This window comes from Elaeis guineensis, chromosome 16 (genome assembly GCF_000442705.2).
Source record: "Elaeis guineensis isolate ETL-2024a chromosome 16, EG11, whole genome shotgun sequence".
Classification (NCBI taxonomy): domain Eukaryota; kingdom Viridiplantae; phylum Streptophyta; class Magnoliopsida; order Arecales; family Arecaceae; genus Elaeis; species Elaeis guineensis.
In genome coordinates, this window is record NC_026008.2 from 604,075 (window position 1) to 629,052 (window position 24,978).

A 24,978-nucleotide genomic window follows, 5' to 3' on the forward strand; every position below is an offset into this window, starting at 1 on the left:
AATTGAGAAAAATAGGAAAGAAGGTGCTTGCAGAGAAACTGAACAGGCGGAATGCAGAGGAGGAAAAATGGAAGAATAGCAAGAAAAAGAAGGGTTCCGAACTAACCTAGGCTGGTCCGAGAGGGGTAAGAGGGTAGCGAAGGCGATGGAGGTCGACCTGAAGGGCACCTAAGATCGAGAGGGATGTCGGAGGAGGACGAAGCTCTCGGAGAAGAAGAGGGGACCGAAGAAAAATCTCAGGCAAGGTGAAACCCCTGAAGGAGGGGGACGGGTTTAAATAGACCTCAGGGTCCGGTGCAATAATGATTGCAGATCTCCTTTGGCCGACCTACAACTATTGCGTGTCCCACTCATCGTGGCAGACGGCTGACAACTGATAGAATCATTATTATGCCGTACCTGGGGCAATGCTCCAGCAAAAATTTTGAAAAAATCTTTTCGAGTCGCCTCGATTTGAAAAGACTCCAGCACCGGTGCGCCAAACACCAAAATATCTGGAAACAATCAAGTACGAAAATCAAGGGGGGTAACTTCGGCTGTGAAAATTTTTCTGTACTTCATTCGAAATCCAAACTCGAAAGTAGGGGGACTAGTGTTGGGTATAAAATAACCCCAGCCGAAGTTCGTAAGAGGCAGTGTTGGGTATAAAATAACCCCAGCCGAAGTTCGTAAGAGGCCAACTCTCCCAGGACTCTTTCAGCTTCCGACCTTGTGCGGCGTCTTCTGAACTCCTCCGGCCATCCGAGCTTTCACAGTACCATCCGGACTCCTCCAGCAGTCGACCTTCCATAGTGTCCTCCAGATTCCTCCAATGGACAAACTCCTATCGTATCCTTCGGACTTCTCCGATAGTGAGCTCCTTCAGTCATCTATCGGACTGCTCCAAATGCTCTCTAGGCTTCACTATCAGCCGATTTTCTATAGTGATCGACTACTCTCTGAATCTCTTTCAGACTTTCTCCTGTCACGATCGACTTTAATCTGAGCTTCTTCCAAACTTCGTCAATATTCGGGCTTCTCCAGCAGCAGGGCTTCTACAGTAACCAGACTCTATCCAAGTTTCTACAGTGGTTGATCGCCTTCCGAATTTCATCCGAGCTTCTACAGTAAGCGAATTCCGTCCGAACTTCTATTGCAAGCGGACTTCATCCGAGTTTCTACGGTAAGTGGACTTCATCCGAGCTTCTACAATAAGTGGTCTCCATCTGGGCTTCCACGGTAATCGGTCTCCATCTGAGCTTTTACAGTAAGCGGCCTCCTTCCGGACTCCTATAAGAACCGGACTCCGTCCGAACTTCTACAACAGAATTGGATTTCAGATGAACTTCTACAACGGATGGGCTCCAGCAGTCGGATTTCTACAGTGACCGACTGTCTCCGATGTCTTCTGTACCTCTCCAGCCATCAACCTTCAACAGCGCCAACCAAACTTCAACAGTGCCCACCAGACCCCTCCAACAGACAAATTTCCTCAGGATCCCTCTAGCGGTCGACCTTCCACAGTGTCCTCCAAACTTCTCTAGTGGACGAACTTCCACAATGCCTTCTGGACTCTTCTATCGGTCAAACTTCTATAGTGCCTTCCAAATTTCACTAACGGTCGACCTTCTGTCAGATTCCTCATGCAACCGGACCTCTCCAACGGACAGTCTTCAGACAAGCTTCTATATCAGACAAATTCCAGATAGACTTCTCTAGCAATCGAACTCCAGTCGAATTTCTCTAACAGAAAGTTTTCGTCCGGGCTTCTACAGCAGATGACTTCCGTCTGCAGCATCAACGCCTAAGGCACCCAACAACGGTTATCCCTTCAGTAACCTCGGAAATATCTGAGCTTCTCTTAGATTGCTGAGATAGAGAGCTATTCCGCTCCACCAGACGTCCCAACCGAGCTTCAGCCGTTCGGCCCGAACTCTCCGGCAAGTCGTGACAACAGACACCACTCCACTCTCTGTAACAAACACCACATGGCCCCACCACTCTCCGGCAAGTTGCGACAACGGACACCATTACTCTCCGTAACAAACTCCACGTGGCCCCGAACGGCCCACTACCAGGTAGTTACGAACGTCGCTGTCAATCGGTTATGCTCTTCCATCTATAAAAGAGACCCCCTAGATACGTTCTCCTCTAAGCTCTAAGCACTATCTCTAAACTCTGCTAAAATCTCATTCGAGTGCTCCATTTCTGTTGAAGCAGAGTACTGACTTGAGCATCGGAGGATCTTGTCAGAGCGCCTCCAACTCCAGTTTAGACTTCCCTTGCAGGTTCCGACAGCGGCCGTGATCCCCTCGACTCCAGCTTCATCCAGCATCGATGGAATTCTGCACCAACGAAGAGTTTCTATGAATTTTTTAAAGGGATAAAATTTTCAGATGGATATGCATCTAACATATCTCGATGTGTCAGTATTGAGGAAAAGAAGATTATGGGACTAAAAACCCATGATTGTCATATTCTCCTACAAAGCATTCTTCCTATAGGCACACATGGAATCTTGAAGAAGGATGTGACAGCTGCATTGATGGAGTTAGTTGACTTCTTCCATTAAATATGTCGTCAAACTTTGATTGTGGATGACTTCGAGAAGAGTGTACAGACATATCCTTGATACTATGCAAACTTGAAATGATTTTTTCACTAGCTTTCTTTGATGTGATGGTATATTTGGCTGTTTATTTGCTAAATAAAGCTTTGCTAGGTGGACCAATGGCATATCGATGGATGTATCCAATCAAGAGGTGTCATAGTAACTTCTTTTAGATTTTAAATTCTAAATTTAGGTAATTATTTATGTTATATAATTATTCTAAATTTTGAATTTAGATTTCTTGGCTCTCTAAAAAGATTTGTTTGAAATAAAGCTTATCCAAAAGGGTCTATTGCTGAGGCATATGTAGTCAAGGAATGCTTGATATTTTATTCTATGTACCTTCGAGGTATCGAAATCCACTTTAATGTAGATAAGTGAAATAATGATAAAGATAGTGACGGTGACATAATAGTATTTTTCCAACAAATTAGGGCACTTGAAGCAACTCAATTTGTTTTCCTACCCAAAGAAGAGCAAGATATGGCTCATTGGTATGTGCTTACCAATTGTGAAGAGATTGACTCTTATTTTGAGTAAGTTCTTATTACCTAAACTTTATTATTAAATATTTGATATATAGATATGGTAGTAAATGATACCTCTTTGTTAGAGAGCATAAGGTTGAGCTGATGGAGCAAAGTTCATTAAATGTTGAGAACAGACATAGAGAATAATTTTCTTTGTGGATAAAGCATCAGGTGAGAACACAAATTCTACGAGATTGTTTGTGTGCATACGTATTGTATTTTCATATATTCAACTAATATGATTTGTTTTGCATAATGGTAGATGGCAACATTGCACAGACCAGGGGAGAAAAGTAGAATCGAGTCTTTATATGCATTGGCATGTGGACCTCATGTTTTGGTATAAAAGTACTCGGGATGTATTGCAAACGATGTGCGATTCAACACTAGAGTTTGTGATTCCCATAGAAAATTGCAAAATAATGGTATTATGGTAAAAGGGAAACATAGAAATGATATCATCGATTTCTTTAGGATATTAGCAGACATTATTCAATTGGATTATGTCAAGGGTAAAAGTGTTGTTCTTTTTAAGTGCAAGTGGTATGATCTTGGATCTAGGAATGCTAATATCAAGATCAATGAAAATGTGTAAAGCATAAATGTAACCAGATTATGGAATAAGAATGATCTATTTATTTTTGCAAACAAAGTAAAGCAAGTTTATTATTTATAAGACATGAAACTGGGACAAAACTGGTGTGTTGTGCAAGAATGTCAGCATAGACATGTGCATGACATCCCTATTGGTGCAATAATAGAAGAAGATTCTAATGATGAAGAGGGTCTTCAAATGACTCTTACAGATATTGAGGAATGTCATATAGAGTCATTAGATAGAGATGATGTTGAACTTGATGTAGTAGATGACACTTTGTTGAATATAATGCGAGGTTTACATCATGAAGTAGAAGAGTTAACAACATGGGATAGTGAGGATAAAGATGATATCTTGGCAGAATATTGCACCAAAGATGATGATCAATAGAATGATGATGACAATAACTGTGACAATGATTTATTTTGATTTCCAACTGCCCAATGTTATGCAGCAAATTATTGTTTTTGTTGGGTATAAAATACCCCCCAGCCGAAGTTCGTGACAGGAATGACCCTCCGGGGATTCTACCGACTTCCGACCTTCGGCGACATCTCTCCGAACCTCTCTGGCGGTCGAGCCTCCACAACACTCCCAAGTTTCACCGACGGATAAGCCCCCACCAGCGTCGACTGGATTCTTCGCGACGGACGGACTCCACCCAAGTTTCCACGATGATCGACCACCTTCTAGACTTCATCTGGACTCTTACGGGAGCCGGACTTCATCCCCGACTTCAACTACAGGTGGGCTTCGTTCGGACTCCTACGGGAACCGGACTTCATCCTTGACTTCAATTGCAGGTAGACTTCGTCCGGACTCCTACGGGAGTCGGACTTCGCCCCCGACTTCAATTGCAGGTAGACTTCGTCCGAACTCCTACAGGAGCCGGACTTCATCCCCGACTCCGGCTGCAGGAAGACTTCGTCCGGACTCCTATGGGAGCTGGACTTCACCCCCGATTTCAGTTGTAGGTAGACTTCGTCTGGACTCCTATGGGAGCCGAACTTCATCCCCGACTCCGGCTGCAGGAGGACTTCGTCCGGACTCCTACGAGAGCCGGACTTCGCCCCCGACTTCAATTGCAGGTAGACTTCGCCTGGACTCCTACGGAAGACGGACTTCCTCTCCGACTCTGGCTGCAGGAGGACTTCGTCCGGACTCCTACGGAAGCCAGACTTCACCCCCGACTTCAATTGCAGGTAGACTTCACCCGGACTCCTACGGAAGCCGGACTTCGTCCCCGACTTCGACTACAGGAAGACTTCATCCGGACTCCTACGGGAGCCGGACTCCGAGCTCCTACTGCAAGCGACCCACTCCGAGTTTTCGCTGCAAACGATCTACTTCAAATTTCTACCACGAGCGGTCCTTGCCGGATTCCCATCGTAAGCCTTCACCCGAACTTCCATTATGGATGAATTCCTTTCAGATTTCTGTTATAGACAGGCCTTAGCCGAGACTCCTCAACAAATGATCCCCATCCGGGCTTCTACGGAGATCAGACTCCAATCGAACTTTGGCCAACCGGCCTGGATCCCCTAGCAGGCCGCAGTAACAGCCACGACTCTGCTCCACTTCCTGCAACAGATTCCGCGCGGCTCCATCCCCCCCTGGCAGGCTGCAGTAACGGCCACGACTCTGCTCCACTTCCTGCGATGGATTCTGCGTGGCTCCATCACTCCCTGGTAGGCCACAATAATGGCCACGATTCTGCTCCACTTCCTGCGACGGATACCGTGCGGTTCCTCCACCCTCTAGCAAGTCACGACAACGGACGCCGCTCAACTCCCCGCAATAGGCTCTACGTGGCATGTCCCGGTGATGGCCACGATTCTACTCCACTACTCTTCGCAACAAACTCCTTCTGACCCTGAGCAGCCCACTTCCAGACGGTTACAAACATCGCTATCAGTCTGTTGCCACCTCTGCCTATAAAAGAGGGACCCCAGATACGTTATTCCCTAAGCTCTAATTTCTATCCCAAAAACTCTGCTAAAATTTTCGTTCGAGCACTCCATTCTTGTTGAGGCAGAGAACTGACTTGAGCGTCAGAGGGTCTTGCCGGAGCAACCCCAACTCCGGTTTAGACTTCTTTTGCAGGTCCCGACGGCGACCGCGACTCTCTTGACTCCAGCTTCTCTGACGCGGGCTGATTTTTGCACCAATAGGATTGGCGCTACAGGAAGGGACCTGTGTCTTCGTGGTACCCTTGTTCTTAAAGGAGCGCTCAACGGGACCGCCTCCGGTCATCTTTTTCGGTGTCCTCTCCTCCTTCCCCCACTAGGTCTTCGCCCGATGCCTCCCCGCAAAGCATCCACGCGGCGATCCACGGCCTCCGCGGCCAGATCTCAGGCTCCGACCTCACCCCCAGTTTCTCAGCCTCCTCCTCCTCCTCCGGCAACGGCGGTTGGCACGGAGCAATTCGACCTACTGGTGCAGCAGGTCAGAGGCCTCACTGAAGCTGTGCAGGCCATACAACAGCAGCAGCAGCCGCAGGCATCAGTGTGACTGGAGAGAGCATCGCTAGAACTCCAAAATTCGATGGTAGGATGGGCCACTTGGGATGATCGCCCCCCCGTCTTTCCCGAAAAGACGAATCCGCGAGTGGAGAGCCCTCAGTCAGATCATGATTCCACCCCTGAAAGATCTCTGCCTCCATTCTGCCAGAGGACCCTCGAGACCCGTAGTCGAGAGGATTTCCTGGACCAGAGGCTCCAGGAGATGAACCGGAAGATCGAAGAACTCCGCCATGCTCCCCCCGCTTACGGTGAGGATATTTGTACCGACCCTCCCTTTTCTCAAATGATCATGCAGGAACCGATCCCATCGAACTTCAAGCTCCCTCAATTTGAAAGCTACGATGGGACTTCGGACCCAGTTGACCACCTGGAGGCCTTCCGGACAATGATGCTGCTTCATGATGCGCCCGACGCCATTCTATGCCGAGCTTTCCCATCCACCTTGAAGGGAGCGACGAGAAACTGGTACTCGATGCTGAAGCCGGATACCATCTTTTTCTTTGATCAGATGAGCCACCAGTTTGTGGCTCATTTTGTTAGCAGCCGGCGTCCCCGGAAGGGTTCGGAGTCCCTCATTAACATCAAGCAGAGGGAGGGAGAGTCCATTCGGGCCTACATCAACCGTTTCAATGTCGCCGCATTGGAGGTCCGGAACTTGGACCAATCGGTAGTGATGGCCGCCCTGAAAGGCGGCCTTCAGAAGAACAACCTTTTATATTCCCTGGAAAAGAAGTACCCCAGAGATTTTGCTGACTTGTTGGCTTGGGCCGAAGGGTACGCCCGAGCGAAAGAAGCCTTCAAAATGAAGGACGAGGAGACCACGAGAGAGTGGCAGGCGGGAGACTCGAGTAAGCCTGCAGTCGAAAAAGGGCCGAGAGAAGCTCGGCCACATTCTCGAACTCCTCCCGGGCACAAGCACATCCAGACTCCTCCCCGAGCGCGCAGGCAGGGAAGCCCGGAGCGCCGGGCTCGACGGGGCTCTCCCCCAGGAAGATTCCGCAGCTACGCCCCCCTCAATGCATCGAAAATCCAGGTGCTGATGGAGGTCAGAGAGCAACTCCCAAGGCCAGAAAGGATGCACACGCACCCTAGAAAGCGCAATCCTAACAAGTTCTGCCTCTACCATCGTGACCACGGCCACGACACGGAGGAATGCATCCAGCTCTGAGACAAGATCGAGGAGCTCATCTGACGAGGTTGACTCAATAGGTTCATTCGGCGCTGGCCTGAGGGTAGAGAAGATCGGCCAAGGGCCCTGCCGCAGCCTGAGCCGCCAAGGAGGGAAGAGCAGCCCGGAGATCGGCCTCCAATTGGGATCATCAACTCCGTCTCTGGAGGACCTTGACAGGAAGCAGACCTTCCACGGCCCTGGGGTTTGAAAACTTGTAAATGTATAACGAATGACCCTACTTTAAATCAAGATTCCTTTCAGATCTGCACATCTTTTCCCTTTTGGCATGGACTTGTAACGACAGGGGACGACCCCGTCGGACAACAAAAACAAACCCCAATGTGGGCAACGTCGAAGGACCGATTATTTGTAGATCGGATGGGGGGAGAGGCCATACAGCGCCCATATGCGCCCCCACAGCCATGTTAGGGACAGGTGGAGAACCTCGCCCTAACATGAGTAAGGTCGAAGGCCCGGTTATTTGTAGACCAGATGGGGCGAGGGGCCATACAGCGCCCTTATGCGCCCCCACAGCCATGTTAGGGACAGGAGGAGAACCTCGCCCTAACGTGAGCAAGGTCGAAGGCCTGGTTATTTGTAAACCGGATGGGGAGAGAGGCCATACAGCGCCCATATGTGCCCCCACAGCCATGTTAGGGACAGGAGGAGAACCTCACCCTAACATGAGCAAGGTCGAAGGTTCGATTATTTGTAGACCGGATGGGGAGAGAGGCCATACAGCGCCCTTATGCACCCCCACAGCCATGTTAGGGACAGGAGGAGAACCTCGCCCTAATGTGAGCAAGGTCGAAGGCCCGGTTATTTGTAGATCGGATGGGGGGAGAGGCCATACAGCGCCCATATACGCCCCCACAGCCATGTTAGGGACAGGAGGAGAACCTCACCCTAGCATGAGCAAGGTCGAAGGCCCGGTTATTTGTAGATCGGATGGGGGGAGAGGCCATACAGTGCCCATATGCGCCCCCACAGCCATGTTAGGGATAGGAGGAGAACCTTGCCCCAACATGAGCAAGGTCGAAGGCCCGGTTGTTTGTAGACCGGATGGGGAGAGAGGCCATACAGCACCCATATGTGCCCCCACAGCCCCATTAGGAACAGAAGAAGAAGCTCATCCTAACCTGAGCTGAAACCGATCACATCAGAAATAGGAGAAGAACCCCATCCTGACGCCAATCAAGATCTGGTCATTTAAGACTAGATAGGAAGAAGGGAACCTTCTCAGCGACCCCTTCACGCTCCCGCGACCCCACCAAGAGCTGAGGGAAAACCCTCACTCGAAAAAAGAAAAGGAAAATGGGGAGGGGAGTTAAAAAGGAAAGCGACGGACTGCATCAGCGACAAATGGAAAACAAATTGCATCAAAGATGCAAGGAACCTCGTCTCAGCAAGGATTGGGGTTCTTATCAAAATCCCCGACCTTCAAGAAAGCTCTCAACACGAGCCAGAGATAAGGCAGCTTCCTCAGGGCGACGATAAGCCCGGACCTCCCAGCTTGAACTCCAAAAGGAGGCATCAAACCTGAGTGGTCCCAAACAAATCAGCGGCCATAAACAGAAGGATGAGTCAATGTGACGGTGATCGGGTACTTCCGAACGGCATCGATATCGGACAATGCAAAAGCCGAAGGAAGCTCGGCAAATGACAATTCGACACATGAGTAAAAGAGGTAACAAAAACCTTTTCATTTCATTGGCAAAATGTGCATTACAGAGCCCTTGAGGCTGAAGAAGAAAGATGACAAGAAAAGCAAACCGATGCGGCGACGACCAAGAACCTCCCGATGACATCGGTATTAAAAAGAAAAAGAAAAGCAACAATGCCAACAAACAAACAAGTGGCAAAAGAAGACACATAGAAGGATGAAAGACAAAAAGAGCCCTAAGGGGGCCCGGCTTCTCCCGACTTCGAACTTTCGGCTTCGACCCTCATCAGGGAGTGCCTTAAGCTTTCGACTTCTTCTTCCAATTCCTTCTCTCTCATTAGCATCTCCATATATCTCCGATGAAGTCGCTGGCTTCCGTTCTCCACCTCTCGACACCTCTTTCTCAGGACCTCAGTTCTGCCTCCGCATCCTTGACTGCACGCTGCTCGTACACCAGCTGGATCTTCAATTACTGTAGTTCGGCCTTCCCCTCCCCAAGGGCGATAGATAGCTCTTCTATGGTTCTTCTCAGGGATTGGAGTTCGTCGGGACCCTGAACGGGAGCAAACTGAGCCCCTTCAGCTAGCTGCCTTTGAAGGCAGGCAACCTCATCGGTCGCCATCCTGAGCTTCCCCCTGTATTCATCCATCTACCTGCACCAGTCGGTCCGGTACGCGTCATAGCTCGCCTCTGCATCCTGGAGCTGTTGCTGAAGGTCGAAGACCTTCTTCGACCATTTCCGATCGCCATCAGCCCGAGTCGAAAGCCGGGACGAGCTTTCTGCCAACCGGCTAATCCTCTCCTGTGCAGCCGATAACTCCACTCTGAAAGAGCTGATCTTGGCAACTTGGGCCCAAGACCGATCGCTGGCACGCTTCTTATGTTCCTCGAGCTCCTTCTCGAAGTTCGCTTTCCTCCGGCTGTACTCCATGACCCCCTTCATGTGGAGGTTCCGAAAGTACGTGGCCTCTGCGGTGGCCTCAGAGTGGCTCTCCCTCGAATTGCGAAGTTCGCCCTCCATCTCCTTCGCCCTTTTTGTCAAATGATGAACTTTCTTCTTCAGATGTTGGATCGTGGACTTCAGCGAAATCTCCTATAGCAGGGGAAGCGCTTCAGCAGGACACTACCATCGGGAGACGAAAGCGTCAAGGCGCATCTCATTGTAGAAAGCAAAACAAAAAAAAAGGGGGAGCAGAGTGGAGAAGCCCTCCAAAAGGAGAAACCCAATTTTATTGATTGAATGTTTCCTAAAGACAAGAGGGAAAAGAAAAATTGCAATAAAAGAAAAATACAAAGTCAGAGGTCTCAGACCTCTGATGTAGGAGTTGGGGAGCTCGGTGCCCCCGGAAGGGGGGCTACGGTGGCAGTAGCAGTGGGAGAGAGATCGGCTTCATCTTCAGACGCCTCGCCCAAGAAGCTGAGATCGAGCTCGAAAAATTTCCTGACCACCTTCTCCTGGCAGAGCTCGAATCCTTTGATGAATGCTTCTTGGCCGAACTTGACGTTCAGGTCCCTCATCTCTGCAGAGGCCTTAAACTCCTCCACCGCTAGAACCCTGGCCTCCAAGACCAGGATCGGGATCTGCTCTGCCAAATTTGCGACCTCGACCTCCTCCTTCCTCACCGTCTCCTCCGAGGTCTGCTTCTCTTTCTCCAAGGCCTACTTTTCTTTCTCTAGGGCCTCTTGGAGGGTGACTACCTCGGCTGCCTTTTCTTTGAGGCGAGCGACTTCGGCCCGGCGACTCTCCTCCGCCTGGATGGCATCCCTCCTCGCCTGGTTCGTCGCCTCGATATTGGCAAGGAGCTGGTGCCCGATCTGCAAGGGCGGCTAGGAGGTCAGAACGAAGGTTGAGAAGCTAATTAAACGAAGGAGCGAGGAGAAGGGGGAAGGTGAATCTGTTTACCTCGAGAAAGGATCCTAGGGAGTCTCAAACCCACTGTTAGGGATCAGCGCGATCAATCCTCTGGATGACCTCGGGCAGGATGCAGCCGTCAATCAGCCGCTTTATCAAGTCCCTATCATTGAAGGGATTCTCCCCTGGCTCTTCTTCGAAACTGTGGGACTCTTCGATGGCAGCCCGGTGGCTACTCACCCTGCGGGCCACCGACTTCCTTCTCCTCCCCCTCGACCTCGGGCGCCTCCGTGGAACGGACCCCCGAAACAGGAACCTCAGTGGGGGGACTCCTTGAAGAGGCCCGGGGAGCTGGAGGTTCGACGTCTGAAGGAACGTCGACTGCGAAGGCCACCTGGGCAGGCGTGGCCGAGCTCGTCTCCTCCGTTCTAGCCTTCTTTGCCGATCCGGAGGCCGCGGTACCTTTTCTTTTGTGGGCCTTGAGACCCCTGACGAGCATCCGTACTGCTTCGGTGTCCATTCCTAAAAAAGAAAAGATCAGTGATGGGGTGAAAAAAGAAGAAGTGGCACGCAAAAAAAAAAAAAAAAAAAAAAGAGCAGGAGAAAAGAAGAGGAAAGGAAAGATGGGATACTCGCAGGATCCAGGGGACTCAAGCCGATGTTGAACAAAAATTGCTCCTTCAGAAGGTTGGGAAGGGAAGGAGCCGAATAACCAAGAAGCCTCCGGGCGGCCTGAAGGTCGTCCTCCCCCAGGCTAGGAGCCCGACGGACAGAGTCCCTTAGGGAGCCCCAAGGGGGCAATCCCAGCCTCAAGGTCGGGCAATGGATGAAGAGGTACTTCCCCTTCCAGTTATAGATTGAAGAGGGAGCACCTTTCAGCAACCCCTTCTTGCCAAACTGGAGGGAGAAATACCACCAGTCCTTGGCCGAGGGGTGACGCTTGAAGGTGTAGAAATGCCTAAACAAAGAAAGGGATGGCTGAACTTCGACTACATGGCAAAGGGAGAGGAATCCTATCAAAAACCTAAAGGAATTCGGCACTACTGAAGCCAAAGAAATATCTAAAAAATGGAAAAGGATGACGATGAAGGGCAGAAGTGGAAGCCGGAGTCCGGCATGGAAGGCCTCCTGATACAGACAGAAATGGTCAGGTGGAGGGGTGCTAACCCGATCGGCGGGACCAGGAAGCTCCAGATCATTCTCCGGAGGAACTCCATACTAAACCCTTATCAGTAGAAGTTCATCCGGAGTCAGAGAACAGGGAATGGCACCCGACGCAAAAATCAGGCGAGGCCCAGCCCTAGATGTGGGTTCGTCTACAGTGTGGAGGTTCTGGGGGGCTGAGGCAGACGAACTCCTGGAACCACTAGAGGCGGAGGTGCCGGAGGACATTTCAAACAAAGACCCTAAAGATCCTGGAGAAATCAGATGGGACAAGAGGCGAAAGGTTTGCGGGGGACCAAACCAGAGGAATGCGGCAGAAGAAAAATGGAGGAGAAAAGGCCCCTAGATGGCAAGAAGAGAAACGAAAGTTCCGGGACTAACCTAGGTCACTCCGAAGGATGCAGAGGGGCGAGGACAGGGATGACTCAAAGAATGCTTAGGGCCAAGGTGGACGCCAAAGAGGGTCAGAGCTCTCGGAGAGAAGGCAGACACCAACAGAACTCTCAGGCAGAATGAAACTCCTGAAGGCGGAAAGGCGGGTTTAAATAGACCCTGGGATCCGACGCTATAATGATCGCGGATCTCCCCAAGCCGACCCACGCTCGCCACGTGTCCCACTCGCCACCGCAGGCGGCTAAAAGCGGTTGACAGCTGATAGAGCCATTACTGCGTCGAACTTAGGCCAACGCACCAACGGGAATTCCGAAAGGTCCCTTCAGATCACCTCGATTTGAAAAGACTCCAGCACGCACGCATTAAATGCCAGAATATCTGAGGGTGATCGTGCACAGGATTCAAGGGGACAACTTCGACTGTGAAAATTTCTCTGTACTTCCTTCATTCGAAACTCGAACTTGATAGTAGGGGACTTGTGTTGGGTATAAAATACCCTCCTGCCGAAGTTTGTGACAGGAATGACCCTCCGGGGATTCTACCGACTTCTGACCTTCGGCAACATCTCTCCGAACCTCTCTGGCGGCCGAGCCTCCAGCGTCGACCGGATTCTTCACGACGGATGGACTCCACCCAAGTTTCCACGATGATCGACCACCTTCTAGACTTCGTCCGGACTCCTACGGGAGTTGGACTTCATCCTCGACTTCAACTGTAGGTGGGCTTCATCCGGACTCCTACGGGAATCGGACTTCGTCCTCGACTTCAATTACAGGTAGACTTCGTCCGGACTCCTACGGGAGCCGGACTTCGCCCCCGACTTCAATTGCAGGTAGACTTCGTCCGGACTCCTACGGGAGCCAGACTTCATCCCCGACTCCGGCTCAAGGAAGACTTCGTCCGAACTCCTATGAGAGCCGGACTTCGCCCCCGACTTCAGTTGCAGGTAGACTTCATCCAGACTCCTACGAGAGCTGGACTTCATCCCCGACTTCGGCTGCAGGAGGACTTCGTCCGGACTCCTACAGGAGCCGGACTTCGCCTCCGACTTCAATTGCAGGTAGACTTCGCTCGGACTCCTACGGAAGCTGGACTTCGTCCCCGACTCTGGCTGCAGGAGGACTTCGTTCGGACTCCTATGGGAGCCGGACTTCACCCCCGACTTCAATTGCAGGTAGACTTTGCCCGGACTCCTACGGAAGCCGGACTTCGTCCCCGACTTCGACTGCAGGAAGATTTCGTTCGGACTCCTACGGGAGCCGGACTCCGAGCTCCTACTGCAAGCGACCCACTCCAAATTTCCACTGTAAATGATCTACTTCAAATTTCTACCACGAGCGGTCCGTGCCGGATTCCCACCGTAAGCCTTCACCCGAGCTTCCATTATGGATGAATTCCTTTCAGATTTCTGTTGCAGACAGGCCTTAGCCGAGACTCCTCAACAAATGATCCCCATTCGGGCTTCTACGGAGATCGGACTCCAACCGAACTTCGATCGACAGGCCTGGACCCCCTGGCAGGCCGCAGTAACGGCCACGACTCTGCTCCACTTCCTGCAACAGATTCCGCATGGCTCCATCACCCCCTGGCAGGCCGCAGTAACGGCTACGACTCTGCTCCACTTCCTGTGACGGATTCCGTGCGGCTCCATCACTCCCTGGCAGGCCATAATAATGGCCATGATTCTGCTCCACTTCCTGCAATGGATACCGCGCGGTTCCTCCACCCTCTGGCAAGTCGCGACAACGGACGCCGCTCCACTCCCCGCAACAGGCTCCACGTGGCATGTCCCGGTGATGGCCATGATTCCACTCCACTACTCTTAGCAACAAACTCCTCCTGACCCTGAGCAGCCCACTGCCAGATGGTTACAAACATCGCTATCAGTCTGTTGCCCCCTCCGCCTATAAAAGGGGGACCCCAGATACGTTATTCTCTAAGCTCTAATTTCTATCCCAAAAACTCTGCTAAAATTTTCGTTCGAGCACTCCATTCTTGTTGAGGCAGAGAACTGACTTGAGCGTCGGAGGGTCTTGCCGGAGCAACCCCAACTCCGGTTTAGACTTCTTTTGCAGGTCCCGACGGCGACCGCGACTCCCTCGACTCCAGCTTCTTCAACGCGGGCGGATTTTTGCACCAACAGTTTTGTTGGTGTGGCTGATTTGGAGTTCTTAAGTTAAATTTTGATGCAATGCATGTTGATCCAATGCATGTTATTGTTTCGTTGGTTATGGCCCTTTGATCCAATGCATGTTGATCAAGATGAAGTTCACAATTGGTGGTAACCCCTCTCATTTACTTTTAGTGGTAGTTGGAAGGTGCATCTTGCTGGTACAATTCTGACTACAGTATAAAGTATTTTCTCTTCCTCTAACTATTATTTTTTTGTGATACTTGCATAGTCTAATCAACTTCTCTTGAATGTTCTCTTATGTCCGTATAATTGTCAGTCTGTAATTTAACAGCCATATCTCTATTTAGCTCTATTTAGCCATTGTGTTACATACTTTTGCATCTGGTAATTCAGTAACTGTTCAAGTTCTCTTGTTTTTGTGATCACATCATAATAATTAAGTGCCAATCAGGTCTGTAATTGTGAGGTTGTGATGATCTTTTTCTGGGGACTCTATAGTGTAAACATGCATAAAATATTACATATACCCATGTATAATAGTAAATTACCTACACAAGTATATAGACTATGCAGTGATAAACTAGCTTTAACTTAATGATAAACTACCTACATGAATATCTTAAAGTTGACCTTAGTTGATTTAGTTTAAAATCTTGACATTGATTTTATTTGACTATATATTGTAGGTATTCTTATAGCATCAGGATTGTCTAAGAAACAAAAAAAAGTACCAGCAGCCATCGATCCAGATCCACTACATTCCACTCAGCAACCATCGATCCAGGAAATAGTCTTGCCGTCACTGTTATGGTCAAGGTAACAACAGCTTCTTCAAAGTCGTGACACCGTGGCTATACTATTGGGAATAGTGTCCCAAAGCCAATCGTCAGCCTGTTGACGGTTGTGCTCTATCCTGTATTAGTATATGAATTATAAATAAATAAAAATTATTTTGGTATTTTTTTATCATAAATTGTTTCATCTTCTAATGAACTCCTGTGTTGTGGTGAAGTCCTTAGGACTATTTAGACTCGACAAAAGAGGATTTGTCATTTAGTCCTTAAACCTGTTCGCGATCAAATGATACGTTGTTACCAAAGACAACAACGTTTATCAAGCTTAGGTCGTTGTGTGCCATATGGGTTGGTTGTCCTCTTAACCAAGGACTGTAGAGATACTGGTATAGCATATAGGTGAGATGTAAGGGTACATCTACACTGAACGTGATCGACTCCAGAGCTTTTTCTGCTGTCAAGATTTGCTCCAATGGGATATGGGTATAACTATCCCTCCGATCTGAGACCGCCATGGTGATTTGCAAGTAACTCACTGCACTTAGGCACTGGACTACCTGAATTTCTAATTTAGTGACGGAAGGCTGCTGGATATAGTTAAGTACTTGACTTGTCGGTGCGTGTGTCCAGATGGGATTGACCACTCCAGTTCAGAAGCTGTATACAGTCGTGTTTCAATTTAGCAAAATCTTGGCCAGGGTAGTCCTAGTGAGGAGTCACAGGACTGATTGAGTTGAGCATGATTCGGATGATCTGATAAGGTTGACAGTTTAACCCTGAGTCATCCTAGACACAGGGGTCAAAAGGGATGAATTATATAGTAACCATATTCGCATAGGTTCTGAATGTTGTGATTGCGACTATTCGATCTATTCGGATGTCGGGTACCATTGCTAGATGGTCACTTCGATTAGTATAGAAATTGGTTTCTGTGCTACCGGCTTAGGTTCGAATCTACGGGGTCACAAATATTAGAGGTTCCTATCTGATCTGATGGCTGGTGAAGAGTCCCACTGGACTGGGACTCTTCGACCAAGAGTCCTAATGCTTGGGGACTCTGAATCCTATGTGTTTGTGACTCTGTGATCGAGAATCAAGATTCTCTGATTACAAGTTCCACATATTTTGGGTACCGGGGTCAAGAGTCTCACTGGTTTGGGACTCTTCGATCAAGATTTCATATCGATGGACTTTGATGCCTGATTGCCCATCGGATTTGGACTCAGTATTTATGAGAAGTTTAATTAGTGATTTGATCGCTAATTAACTCAATTTGATTGAATAATTATTTTTGGATCAAGTTCAATTGAATTGGATTCAGTTGGGTTTGATCCGATTAGGTTAAGAGTTGATCTAATCGCCGAGGTGGTTTGGTTCCTGATTTGATCAGGGGTTGGGCTTAGTCAATTCTTGATTTGATTAAGATTTTATTAAGCCTAATTGTATTGAGTTTAACTTAGTCTAATTTTGCCTAATCTATTTTAATAAGGTTGGTTCAATTAGGTTGATTTAATATTTGAAACCACCTTGACTTATCTCCCTGCGCCACCTCACCTCACCTACGCCTATTTGAATTCACGAGAAACAAGTTCTCATGAATTTTCTCCCATGCAGAAGCCTTCCCACACCCCTCCTATGTATGCCATTTTGAGTGGATAAAGATGGTTGGTTGGCCATTCAAATTCAAATGATGTTTAAATTTGAATGGGCAACTAATCTCATGCGCCACCTTATCCACTCGTGCGCCACTTATTCTACACGAGAAAAAGTTTCTCATGTAGACTCTCCACGCACAAAGAGCCCACGCCCCTCTCTTCTCTTGCCTTGAGTGGATAAGGATAGGTTAGTTGGCATTTGAATTCAAATTCGATTTGAATTCAAGTGAGCAACCACCTAGCTTTATCCTCTCACGCGGTGAAGACGCGGTAAAGACGCGCTCTTGCTCTGTTTTAGAAAGGAAAGAGAAGGTGGGGCATACACACGACTCTTAGAGAGAAAGGGTGGTGTGAGAAAGACCTTCTGCATAAGAAAAGAAAAGAAAAGAAAAGAAGAGAAAAGAAGAGAGAAGGGGCGCAGGGTCTTCTATGCGTACCCTAGGATTTCTGCCTAGGGTTCGGGAAGTGAGAAGGTGAGCTACGAGTGTCGTGAGCCCACCAGACTTTTGAGAGAGCTTCATCAACCTCTTAAGTACCTTTGCTGACAATCCAGAGTATTCGAGGAGTCGGCAGATACCGATCGAATGAGTTCGATCAACATTGGCCGTCGAAAGGGTTCTGCGACGAACTATCATTCATGAGGAGCCGATCAGATCGAAAGCTTCATGTGGATGATCTGCAGAGGCCAGACATACTGTGTAGCTGCATTAAGATGATCAGACCATCTTGACAGTGATCAGACTGCGGTGATCGACTACCTGCACGAAGGTAATATGTTCTGAACACATAACAGTAAAATGTTTACTGTAGAATTTGAAATTTTAAATTTAAATGCATGCTATATATATCATATTTAGATCTTTGTGTAGGATTAATATATGTTAATTAATTAATTTAATTAATAATTTTTACTGTAAAATTATAATTTTGAAAAATATTTAAAATTACTGTTTTACCCCTGCACTGTTTTTCACTTCAAATGGTATCTGTTGGGTACAAAATAGCCCCTCAGCCGAAGTTCGCACCAGGAGTGATCCTCCGGGGATTCTGCCAACTTCTGACCTTCGGCGACATCTTTCCGAACCTCTCTGGCGGCCGAGACTCCACAGCATTCCCGAGTTCTGCCGATGGATAAACCCCCACCAGCATCGACCAGATTCTTCACGACAGACGGACTCCTACGGGAGCCGAACTCCGACCCCGACCCCTACTGCAGATGAACTTCGTCCAGACTCCTACGGGAGCCAGACTTCGTCCCTGACTTCTGTTGCAGGTGAACTTCGTCCAGACTTTGTCCCTGACTTCTACTGCAGATGAACTTCGTCCGGACTCCTACGGGAGCCGGACTTCGTCCGAACTCCTACGGGAGCCAGACTTCGTCCCTGACTTCTACTGTAGGTGAACTTCGTCCGGACTCCCACAGGGGCCAGACTTTGTCCCCGACTTCTATTGCAGGTGAACTTCATCCGGACTCCTACGGGAGCCGGACTTCGTCCCTGACTTTTACTGCGGGTGGACGGGACTCCCACGGGAGTCGGACTTCGTCCCTGACTTCTACTGCAGGTGGACTTCGTCCGGACTCCCACGGGAGCCGGACTTCGTCCCTGACTTCTACTGCAGATGAACTTCGTCAAAACTCCTACAGGAGCCGGATTTCATCCCCGACTTCAATTGCAGATAGCCCTCGCCTATAGTACTAACACTCAGGTTACCCAACGGTGGACGGCCCGCCAGCAACATCCGAGCTCCTTCCAGATGGATAGCCACCTCTCTCCGCCAGGCGCTTCAACCGAGCTTCGACCGACAGGCCTGGGCTCCACGCGGCAGGCCGCAATAACGGCCACGACTTTGCTCCATGCGGCAGGCCACAGTAACGGCCACAACTCTGCTCCACCTCCTGCGACGGATTCTACGCGGCTCCACCACTCCCTGCACCAGGCTCCAGGCGGCAGGCCGCAGTAATGGCCACGAATCTGCTCCACTCCCTGCGGCGGATGCTGCGTGGCTCCACCACTCCCTGGCGAGTCGCGACAACGGACGCCGTTCCTTTCTCTGCAACGGATTCCACGTGGCGAGCCATGGTGACAGCCACGACTCCACCCCATTACTCTTCATGATAAATTCCTCCTGGCCCCGTGCGGCCCACGACGAGGCGGTTACAAACAATCGCTATCAATCCGTTGCTCCCCCCTGCCTATAAAAAGGGGGCCCCAGATATGTTACTCTCTAAGCTCTCATTTTTTACCTAAAAACTCTGCTAAAATTTTCGTTCGAGCACTCCATTCTTGTTGAGGCAGAAAACTGACTTGAGCATCGGAGGGTCTTGCCGGAGCAACCCCAACTCTGGTTTAGACTTCTTTTGCAGGTCCCGACGGCGACTGCGACTCCCTTGACTCCAGTTTCTCCGACGCAAGCGGATTTTTGCACCAACAGGATTGGCGCTAGAGGAAGCGTGGCTGTGTCTAAGCAGTATCCTTGTTCTTAAAGGAGCACTCAATGGGACTGCCTCCGGTCATCTTTTCCGGCGTCCTCTCCTCCTCCCCTCACTAGGTCTTCGCCCGATGCCTTTCCGCGAAGCATCCACACGGCGACCCACGGCCTCCGCAGCCAGATCCCAGCCTCCGGCCTCGCCTCCGATTTCCCAGGCTCCTCCCCCTCCAGCAACGGCCACCGGCATGGAGCGGTCAGACAATCGACCTCCGACGGATTTCGCCAACACCATCTCGGAACAATCCCGGCGGGGAACGACCGGCGTATTGGCCGGATCTCCCAAGCGGCAAAAGATTGAGGAATCCATAATTTTCACTGAAGAAGATGCTCGGGGAGTTCAATTTTCTCATAACGATGCGGTTGTAGTTTCCTTGAATATAGCTAACTATGACGTCCACCGCATTCTTGTCGACAATGGAAGCTCGGCCGATATTTTGTTCTACGATGCCTTCTCAAGAATGTCTATTCTTGACGGTCATTTGGGACTGATTAGCTCCCCTCTGGTAGGATTTATCGGCGATGCTGTCCTGGTGGAGGGAGTGATAACTTTGACTGTAGCTGCGGGTCGATATCCAAGACAATCCAGGGCTCTGGTGAATGTCCTGGTGGTGAAGGTGCCGTCGGCCTACAACGCAATCCTCGGCCAACCTGACCTCAATGCTCTCCGGGCTGTCGTGTCAACCTACCATTTGAAATTGAAATTTTCTACCAACCAGGGGGTCGGAGAAGTCAGGGGAGACCAAGCCCTAGCCAGACACTGCTACAACATAGCCTTGCAAAGAAGTGACCAATCCGACCTCTATCCAGTTGATGGGCTGGACGCCCGCGACGACCTCGCTGAGGAGAGGGGCGGCCCAATCGAAGATCTGGTTTTGATCCCTTTGAACGACGGGAATGTGGAGCATGTGGTGAAGATCGGCTCCAACCTGGGGGAAGAGGTGCGGGCGCATCTCGTCGATTTTCTACGAAAGAATGTAGACGTTTTCACTTGGGTTCCAGCAGACATGCCGGGGATTGACATGGAAGTCATGGAGCACCATCTGGCCGTCGATCTAAAGCATCGACCGATGAAAGAAAAAATCCGAGGTCACGCACTGGAGAGGCAGAAAGCAATAGTCGAGAAAGTGGACAAACTCCTGAAAGTCGGATTCATTAGAGAAGTCAACTATCCTGACTGGATTTCCAACGTTGTCCTAGTCAAAAAGGCAAACAGCAAGTGGGGGATGTGTATAGACTTCAAAAAACTAAATAAAGCCTGCCCAAAGGATAGCTATCCTCTGCCCAGAATTGATCAACTGGTGGATGCGACCTCGAGCCATGAGCTTCTCACTTTTATGGACGCGTTCTCTGGCTATAACCAAATCAGGATGGCGTCGGAAGATGAAGAAAAGACTGCTTTCATTACTAACTATGGCCTTTACTGTTACAGGGTCATGCCTTTTAGCCTCAAAAATGCAGGTGCGACCTATCAGTGGCTGGTGAACAAAATCTTCAAGGAGCAGATCGGCCGCAACATGGAGGTCTACATGGACGACATGCTCGTGAAAAGTAAATCTTCCATGAACCACGTCGCCGACCTCGAGGAGACCTTCGGCGCCCTCCAAAAATATAAGATGAAGCTGAACCCGACTAAATGTGCTTTCAGAGAGACCTCGAGGAAGTTCCTGGGCTTCATGGTGTCGGGGCACGGGATTGAAGCCAATCCAGAGAAAATTCGCACCATCCAGGAGATGGCCGCCCCGAAGTCGATAAAAGAGATTCAACGCCTTATAGGGAGGGTAGCAGCCCTGAATCACTTCGTCGCGAGGTCGGCCGAATGGTGTTTACCCTTCTTCCAAACCCTCAAGCGGCCGAAGAACTTCTGTTGGACCCCTGAGTGCCAACAGGCATTCGAAGAGCTAAGAAGCTACCTCGGCTCACCTCCGTTGTTGGCGAAGCCCGAGCCTGGAGAGGAGCTATTTTTGTACCGGCAGTCTCTCCTATGGCTCTCGCAGCAGTCCTTGTTAAGGAAGAGGCAAAAATTCAACGGCCGATCTATTACGTCAGTCGTGCATTGAGAGACGTCGAAACCAGGTATACTAAATTAGAAAAACTAACTTACGCTCTGTTGATTGCAGCCCGGAGGCTCCGACCCTACTTCCAAGGGCACACCGTAACGTTACTCACCGACCAGCCGATCAAGGCTATTCTGCACCGGGCAGATGCCTCCAGAAGGATGGCAAAATGGGCGATGGAGCTCTCCGAATTCGACATCAACTATCGACCCAGACCGACAGTAAAAGCCCAGATATTGGCAGATTTTATAGTAGATAGAGTGCACAATCTCGAAAGAGGCCGAACCAGAACAGGGTGAAATAGACGACCTTGAGCCCCGACCGAACTCCCCTGAAGAAGAAGCCAACCTCCCTGGTTGCTTTTGGGCCCTCTACGTGGACGGGTCTTCCAACATGTCGGGCGCAGGCGTGGGCCTGATCTTGATCAGTATAGAGGGAATCGTCGCGGAGTACGCTCTGCGCTTCAAGTTCTCCGCAACAAACAATGAAGCTGAATATGAAGCTCTGATCGTAGGGTCAAGGATCGCCAAAGAATTGGGAGTAGATCGGCTCCAAGTCCACAGCGATTCCCAATTGGTAGTGGGACAAGTCAACGGAAACTACGAAGCGCGGGAGGACAGCATGGCTAAGTATCTTGAAAGGGTAAAGGAGCTCGTCCCAGCCTTTAGTAGCTTTCACATCAGGCAAATTCCAAGAATGGAAAATACCAGGGCCGATCTTCTCTCCAAGCTAGCTACGCTGGCTCCAGCTGAGTTGCTCAAGGGTGTTCTTTTTGAAGTTCTGAAGTGTCCAAGTACAAAGGAATCGCGGCCCGTGATGGAAATTGATCATGAGCCCAGTTGGATCGACCCGCTGGTGGCATATCTCAGGGATGGGGTTCTCCCTCATGATGCAAAAGAAGCCCGGAAGCTCAGAAATCAAGCCTCCCGGTACATCCTCTATGAGGACAAGCTGTATAAGAGATCATACTTGTTGGGTATAAAATACCCCCAGCCGAAGTTCATGACAGGAATGACCCTCCAGGGATTCTACTGACTTCCGACCTTCGGTGACATCTCTCCGAACCTCTCTGGTGGCCGAGCCTCCGCAACACTCCCAAGTTTTGCTGACGGATAAACCCCCACCAGCGTCGACTAGATTCTTCATGACGGATGGACTCCACTCGAGTTTTCACGATGATCGACCACCTTCTAGACTTCGCCCGGACTCCTACGGGAGCCGGACTTCGTCCCCGACTTCAACTGCAGGTGGGCTTCATCCGGACTCTATGGGAATCGGACTTCGTCCTCAACTTAAATATCAAAGGTTCAAACTAAAAGATCGCTCTGCTTGAAGATCAAGTGTGAACATGACTTATTAATCAATGGAGGAGAAGCAAGATGCTTGATTTAAGGATCTTTATTTATGCTCCCACCTCTCTTTTCATGAAATCTTAATTATCTTCTAATCTGGGCCCTAGATTGGAGAGGTTGCTTCTTGACCCTTGATCTTTAAGTCACGGTTGCACTGGAATAAGAGCTGGTTGCCTAATTCACTCGAATCTAATCCGATTTGAGTCTAATTTAAATCGTATCAATCTAAACTCCTAGTTACCTATAAAATAGACTAAAGAGTATCAAATTTTAATAAATAAAGAGTAATTAAATAGAATTATATATCTCTAGTGACTTAATTCAAGTGTTCATCAAAATCCTATATTAGGACAACCTTATAGCAGCACAAGATAGATTTTAAACATCTCAAACTTTCATATCTAAAATAAAATTAGATCATGCATGTCTAAGAAACATTAGTGGCTTTGATACCACTATTAGAAAATGGGTAGGCTTGCATGCATAAATTTCAAAATAATTTTGAAACGATAGCGGAAGTAGATTTAGGTTAAACCCTTTAATGCCATATGCAGATCAAATCTATTAACTACTGGTGTCTGGATCTACGACATGCATATAATCTGAAAATAAAATAAAATAAAATAATATTGAGATTGAATCTCAATATCTTTATGCAGATTGTACTATACCACAGTCGATGATCATAGATCTGAATGGTTCCTCTAGCCACGCATGTGCCCGACCTCCACAGATATCCACATGAGGATTCATTCCGATCAGAGGTGGGTATCTTCATCGGGGTGCTATCTCTCTTGCAGAAGACTCCTCTTTGATGGCTGAAGTAGCTTCCTCTCAGATCTCACAGACACTCTTGAGATGGAGAAGAATACGGGAGGAATAGGGAAGAGGAAGAGAAGACTTGGCTTAGAGAACAATTTTTTCTCTTGATTTTCTTATGCTTGGGTGTCCAACTTTTGGACCCCTTTTATAGAGAGGAAGTGATTAGGGTTTAGAAGAAGCGCCACACCCATGACACACCACATCAAATATGGGGCATCCCATAATTTTAGCACTATCAATGTGAGGCATGAGAAAAAAAAAATCAGATCTCTTTCTCTTGCCCACAACTTTCTCAATGTGAAAAACAATTGGGTTTGGTGCTACAACAACTTTCCTTTTATCCCTTGTTTGTTTTCTTCTTATCTCTTATTTGTTTCCTTCTTATCTCTTATCTCTAGGATTGAATCAAATTCAAATTAGGAAAGAAATAAGAGGATGACTCATCACATGAGTGCCGCCCCCACCCTTTCTGCACCCACGTCTCTTTCATGCAAACTTTCTCACACCAAACAACTTTAACATGGAATATTTTCAACGTGAAACCCAAGGCATGCGCTAGGGGAGAGGATCCCAGGATTTTGGGACTCTGGGTTTTTTTTATTTTGATTTAAACTAAATTTGATTTGGTTCGACCCAAATAGAGAAAGGAACCTAATCAAATTAGAAACACAATCTCTTCAATAAATTCCTCATCTAATTAGAAATTAACTGAATCCAAGTCCTAATCAAATTAGAAAATAGTCTCTCTTGCAATTAGGCTTAATCCAATCAAACTTAATCCAAGTCAAACTGAATCCAATTCAGTTAGACTGGATCCGAACCTCATTGCTTAATCAAATTGAGTCAATTAGCAATCCAATTGCTAATAAATTCTCCTATAATTTACTAACACTTAGTGGATTACATAATTACAATTTTTGTTTAAGATCAATCATCAATCACATTAATGATTTTACTCTTCAACGATCCATAATTGTCGATCAACCATCTGATCGGATATATATGACCTCATAGTTTTTATTCTGTCTGGTAGTGAGATATATTATGATCTCCATTATAATATCATCGAAACTCCTTTCGATGGATTGGAACAATTTCAACTCTGCCCTTTGAGGGTCATCGATATCAAGACGATGCTCGATGAGTCCCACAATCCATCAGTGACACCTAGCAGTATGTAGTGGCAACTCAATA